This window comes from Lissotriton vulgaris, chromosome 2_1 (assembly GCF_964263255.1).
Source record: "Lissotriton vulgaris chromosome 2_1, aLisVul1.2, whole genome shotgun sequence".
Classification (NCBI taxonomy): Eukaryota; Metazoa; Chordata; class Amphibia; order Caudata; family Salamandridae; genus Lissotriton; species Lissotriton vulgaris.
In genome coordinates, this window is record NC_141687.1 from 794,708,754 (window position 1) to 794,715,901 (window position 7,148).

Below are 7,148 nucleotides of genomic sequence, written 5' to 3' on the forward strand. Positions count from 1 at the left end.
AAAAAGGGGGGTCCCAAAACGCGTTTTTCCCATTCATTTTTCCATAGGGCGGTTGGACTCACTTTTAGCTCGAACGGCTGAATGGATTTGCACGAAACTTGGCAAAATTGTAGGGACTGTTAGCCCGATGTGCCTTTGCTAGGTCTCAATATATGTGCTCCAGTAGTTTTTGAGAAATTAACGTTCAAAACAAGATATATATCTGTAACAGCGCTCCGGGCAGATTACTTTTCGCGAAACGGAACTTTGTGCGCAGAAAGCTGATTGGCTCTCCGGTGTCTGTCAACATTCTAAACAGTCCGGAGCGGCCGCCATCTTATCTCTCGGTAGGATCGAGAGAGAAGAGGTGAAAAACGAAGGGGGAATTTATTGAAAGGGTGCAAGGTATACCCCTCTTGACCCCCTAGGATTGTTGTTGGGGTTATTAAAGGGTCCCGTGGGGAAAATAAAAAAAAATTATTTTTCACGGTAGAAGCGTTTCCCGGGCCGCGAACTGGGCCGCAAACTGGTAGCGAAACGGGAATTCGCCATTTTGTGCTTCGTTTTAATTGTTTAGAGACAAAAATTATCGCCGCACATCGGCCACAATGCATGAATATCGTTGAAAAGTCAGCGATATTCATGCATTATCCAGCAAATGCTCTTAGCCATGTTATCCACCTTCCATTGGATAACAGAAAGCTGATTGGCTCTCCGGTGTCTGTCAACATTCTAAATAGTCCGGAGCGGCCGCCATCTTATCTCTCGGTAGGATCGAGAGAGAAGAAGAGGTGAAAAACGAAGGGGGAATTTATTGAAAGGGGGCAAGGTATACCCCTCTTGACCCCCTAGGAATGTTGTTGGGGTTATTAAAGGGTCCCGTGGGGAAAATAAAAAAAAAATGATTTTTCACGGTAGAAGCGCTTCACGGGCCGCGAACTGGGCCGCAAACTGGTAGCGAAACGGGAATTCGCCATTTTTTGCTTCGTTTTAATTGTTTAGAGACAAAAATTATCGCCGCACATCGGCCACAATGCATGAATATCTTTGAAAAGTCAGCGATATTCATGCATTATCCAGCAAATGCTCTTAGCCATGTTATCCACCTTCCATTGGATAACATGGCTAAAAACTGCTCTGTGCGTGAGCTTTTTTTTTTTTTTTTTTTGCTGCGTGACGTTTGTTAACGTTCGATTCGATGGAAATCAGGAAGTGTTGAACACCATTTTGTCACTGCGAGTAAATATTTTGTTATAAATTAATCCTTATTGATAAACATTGTCTGCGCCATCTTGCGTTTTTGTCCAATGCCACAATTTTGTCGTGCACGGCAGCCATTTTAGATGCCTTGACCAGGGCCACTCTCTGCACGCCGCCGATTCTCAGCATGGCTCCCCACCCTCGCACGCATCTCCCCCACGCAATGGTCACCCCCGCTCTCTCTCTCATGCATGGGCCATATACTTCCCCCATCTGCGCTGCTCTTCTCTGAGAATCACACCCTGTGCCCGCTCGACACCTCCCTTTCACCCTATTCACTACCGCACCCTCTGACACTCCTCTTCCTCTGTGTCCGATTGTCCAGGCCGGACCTAGGCTATCACCTAGCCCTGCGGATGTAGTTTATGGCCCCAGCTGTAGAGTATCCAGACATGCCAACCCTCCCGATTCAGGTGTGAGACTACTGATTTAAGTGCTAGTCTTTCGCTTCCCGATTCCTGCAAGGAAAAACCCGGGGGCATATTTCCAACAACTAGCGGTAATTTTTGTCTCTAACTTGTTTAGAGACAATAATTATCGCCGCACTTCGGCGAATTTTATCGCACATAAACCTTGCTATTAGCAAGGTTTATCGCAAATGCGATAAAAACCGGCCGCAATGCATGAATATCGCTGAAAAGTCAGCGATATTCATGCATTAGTCAGCAAATGCTCTTAGCCATGTTATCCACTTCCCATTGAACAAGCGCATGGTCTTTTAAAGATTTGTGAAGTACTCGGGGCGGCGGTGTGTGTGTGCCCTCTTTCAGGAGCGGGCGGGGGGGCACTGCCAGCAATTTGCAGGCCAGGCAGTGTTCAACACGTGCATCGCCCTTTCTCTGCCTGCTATTGCGCTCCATGCTTCGGAAAGGTAAGAAAAAGAACGTGCATTTGAGTTTGAAATGTCCGATCTTGTAGCAGTACACTTGCAAAGCCCACACATGACAATAACCCGATTCAAGGCCCCATTCACCCGATTTTTTTAAAAAATATAGTACTCCAAGACAGTTACATTTTAAAACTTTATTAATATTTAAATATAACGAACGCAACAAAAACTGTAAATATATTTAACCATTTTTTGAAATTAACCAGAACTATAACGATAACAACAACAACAACAATAATATAACTTTTATGCCTAAATTACGCAAACATTTAGCTAATCTGCTAAAGGGGGGAGTCGACATTTCTTTACAATAATCAATAATGAAAAATCCACATCAATAGGGTTGCCCGTTTTCTCGATGCAGCACTATAGTGCAATATACACAGCACCTGGGGTGTCAAGAGTGAACAGGTCTTTCTTTGTTCCTTAAGATGTTATCTCCGAGAATGCTGATGCATTGGTGTCTGTACACTTCTTTGTCAATTCTGTCAAGATGATAACTGCTTTATAAACAGACGATATCTTTGTTTAGTCATTAGTGTTAAGTGTGTCTGAAACTACAGTGCCCTTCTGTTTTTTTTTCTTCAGGCTCTACAGAGTTTTGTGTGTTGTTCTTTTGAGCGACAATTATTCCAGAGGTTTCAGGTTCACTTGTTTTGTTCTGCAGTGAGTTAACAGCTTTAGAGAGTTCATGTTTATTTGCTATGTCCTGCTGTTCGTCAACTGCTTCAGAGACGTCAGCCTCATTTTTTATGTTTCAGTAGATCCTGGACCTGCCCGGCCGCGCCCAAAATGGCGCCGGTGTAAATGGGACTCGTAACTGCTTGTTCTGTACTGGTTGCCCAACCTTGATATCACGAGATACATATGCAGTTTTGAAGCACATGGCGGAGGCTTGTCTGCTGTAGTGGGGCGCCCCTTTATCGTTTCAGTCGCCATTCCGCCCGCTTTTGCTACACTGTGCCTTTTCCGCCATTCAGCTGTTTAGCGCCCGCTCTTACGGCTACAGCGTCTCGCTCACCATGTAGTTGAGTTGCTCCCACTCTTGCGGTGCAGCGGTAGGCGGCTGCCACAGGACTCTTAAAATGGCGGCCGGCTCTTCGGATTTGGGCCTGGTCCAGTAAAATGGCCCTGGGACACCTTGGAACTCGGACGCTTGTCTGCCAGGGCTTGGGTTCCATTCTCGAAAGCGTCCCCTCAGCCTTGAAGATTGTACAAAAGTCTTGGGGGGCCTCGACTCCCGCAGGCTTCCGGTGGGGAGCGGCTGCCATGATTGCTTGCGGAATGGCCACGACGGAGCTACGAGATGGTGGTGCTCTCATGGTGACGCCAGCTTCAGTCTGAAACATCCAGAAACAAGGTGGGGCTTTCATCGTTTGGGGAAAAAAAATGTTTTAATCCAATGAAAAGTGTTATTTTTAGGTCACATGACCTAGTCTTACATAATTAGGAAAAGAAAAGTAAAATGAACCAATGAAAAGTTTTATTAACAAGTCACATGACCTGTTATGCTTACGTTACGCGCTGCGCGGCGCGCTCTGGATCGTTTCCGGGAAGCTGCGCCTTGCGCACCGGAGCACTTCCGGGTGCGCTAACGCGTCGCGTCATATGACGCATTACGCGACAATGCAGGTGCAGAATATAGTCAAAATGTCTCCACCAACCAGCGGTCGGAATTCCACCGCTTTCAGCAGTCCAAAAAGTTCGGTCATCTACATGGTGAGCGAGACGTTGTAGTCGCAAGAGCGAGCGGTAAACAGCTGAATGGCGGAAGAGGCACAGAGTACCAAAAGCGGGCGGAATGGCAACTAAAACGGTAAAGGGGCGCCCTACGACAGCGTGTCTTCAGGTGAAACGGATTGTGGGACAAGGTCCAGAATGAAAGATTCTTCAAAAGGGAAAAAATTCCGCCGGACCCCGGGAGCCGGCCGCCTATGCCGGGGGCTATCTCAGGCCTCACCAGGGCAACACGACTTGGGGAGGGGGCAGGAGCCAAGCGCCCCCTCTCAGTCCGCGCCATCTCACCGCCCCTCGGGGGCCTCCGTCAAGCGGTTTAGGGAGGCACCGTATCACATTGTTTTCCAATGCAGTCAGGTCCACAAATGGACCCCACTTACTTTGAATAGTGAAGCTGCAGCAGGTGCAAATAAGGTTTAAACAGTGTTACAAGAGCTGCTTAGAACTCTGAAGTATGGCACTCAACAACCAGGACTTATGCCATTTATGTGAGGCAGTGACATGGAAGCAACTCAGGGACAAAAAGCATGAACGAACATTCACGTATGAAAATCTTATTTGGAGAAGGGGTAGAATCCAAACGCCCCCTGCCAGTTCGCGCCACTACACCGTATGTGGAAAATCTGAAGCCATCGTTCTACAAACTCTCAACGCTTGTTATCAGTGCATGACTTTCATGCTCGATCGATTGAGCTAGCCGGATCGGGCAATAAAAAGTATAAAATAGTTATGTAAATAGTTATTTAATAAAATGTTTTACTCTGTTTCTTTGGTGGTGTGTTGTGTATATTTATAATATTTGCATAGGGTTTGCCGTTATTTTGGGCGGTGTGGGTGGCGGAGTCGAGCTGTTTTGCAGCCCTCATGGTGTGGAGCTCAATTCATTTCACTATTTTCGTATTTCTCATGAAGGGTTATTCCTAATGTTTGTATTTTACCGAGGTTAAAAAGAGATCGAATTAGTGGTCTACTGATTTTGCTCGATTACTTTTATTTTTTTACACGATTTTTCACTATCTGCAAAGACTAAACAGAGTATTGCGACTTTGTGCTTGTTTGTAAATAGAGAATGATCCAAAGAGAACCAATTGTAAAACAGTAAATGCTTGGATAATAATTAATCAAATGGAGAGACAAGCAGGTACGACGGATTACAACAGGGGTAAAGGTCTGAGTTAACTACCGTTCACTATCTGCAAAGAGAGAGTACTACTAAGAGAAAAGAGGGGAGTGGGGGGGGGGGCAGCGTTCAAAGCACATCAGCGTGCATAAACACGAAAACGTTTTTACCTATCACGTACTTGACATTTGACAGCTTTTGATATTTGCTATTAAAAAACCATTGAAATTCACAGAAAAAACCATAGGTTATAGTCCATATATAGTTAGGAATTTGCATTTACAAAACCTTGAATCTAAGGTTATATTAGAGTCTGAAGAGGTTCATGGTATTATCACATGAATGATATCATCAGTGATGTGATCAGTCATGTCAAATGAGATGTTATCAGTGATGTCATCAGTGATGTCATTTGAGATGTCATCAGTGATGTCATCAGTGATGTCACTAACCATGTCATGAATGATGTAATATGTGACATCATCAGCAGTGGATTGCGGGTGCGCGATATATAGTTAGCGCTTATAACTATATATGGAATTTCAATGGTTTTATGCGAGTAAAATAAGGTTTTCTAAATGCAAATCCCTAACTATATATGGCCTAAAACCAATGTTTTTTTCATTGAATATATATATATATATATATATAACAGATGCCGCAACCGTGCACATACCCCTGGCGCTGAGGAAGGCGAATTCAACGCCAAAATGCATTCACCACTGTGGGTGTTTTCTGCTGAATAAAGAAGCCTTCACTATTTCCCCTGGTGTGGCCTCTCTTCTTTCTATGGAGGAGTTCTTGGTTATATTTCAGCGCGTGTACCAGAAGTTGCGCTTTGAGAGGTCCCCGCAGCACAAAGTTGGCCCTGGCAACGCTGGTCTTCGCCTCGGTGAAATTCTCATTGTCCCTGGTAAGGGAATGACCATGGTCCACCTCCGAACCTGGGAGAAGAACGGATGGTGTTGCACTCGGCTAGATTGCACGTTGGGCGTGGAGGACTTCCTATTTTGCCCCCGCCGATATTTCATCCCGTGTTTTGGGGGTTGCTGCAGTCTGGGGAGCGGAGGAGGCAGCTGATGTTCGGCGGACCCCTGGGGGCACAACAACTGGCTGGCACAAGACTCACCCCCGCAAGACACCGAGAACTGCTAAGAATGGTGCATTCTGGGTCCTGTAGGCATCGCACCAAAAGCAGCCTGCAGGCAGTGTTCTGCGATTGGTACTTACCTGGAGGGGCGGAGGCACGTGTCCAGCAGCAGGAGGAGGCAGGACATTTAAAGTCAAACAGATGCCTGAACCGTGCACATACCCCTGGCGCTGAGGAAGGCAAATTGAACGCCGAAATGCATTCGCCACTGTGGGTGTTTTCTGCTGAATAAAGAAGCCTTCACTATTTCCCCTGGTGTGGCCTCTCTTCTTTCTACGGAGGAGTTCTTGGTTATATTTCAGCGCGTGTACCAGAAGTCGCGCTTAGAGAGGTCCCCACAACACAAAGTTGACCCTGGCAATGCTGGTCTTCACCTCTGCGAATTTCTCATTGTCCCTGGTAAGGGAATGACCAGGGTCCACCTCCGAACCTGGGAGGAGAACGGGCGGTGTTGCAATCGGCTAGATTGCATGTTGGGCGTGGAGGACTTCCTATTTTGCCCCCACTGATATTTCATCCCGTGTTTTGGGGGTTGCTGCGGTCTGGGGAGCGGAGGAGGCAGCTGATGTTCGGCGGACCCCTGGGGGCACAACAACTAGCTGGCACAAGACTCACCCCCGCAAGACACAGAGAACTGCTAAGAATGGTGGCGCTGAGGAAGGAGAATTCAACGCCGAAATGCATTCGCCACTGTGGGTGTTTTCTGCTGAATAAAGAAGCCTTCACTATTTCCCCTGGTGTGGCCTCTCTTCTTTCTACGGAGGAGTTCTTGGATATATATATATATATATATATATATATATATATATATATATATATATATATATATATATATATATATATATATATATATATATATATATATATATATACATATATATATATATATATATATATATATATATATATGTATATATATATATATATATATATATATATATATATAAATATATATATATATTTGGGGGCGCTACATTATTTTGTTATTGTGAGAGTTCTGCAACACTGTGGAA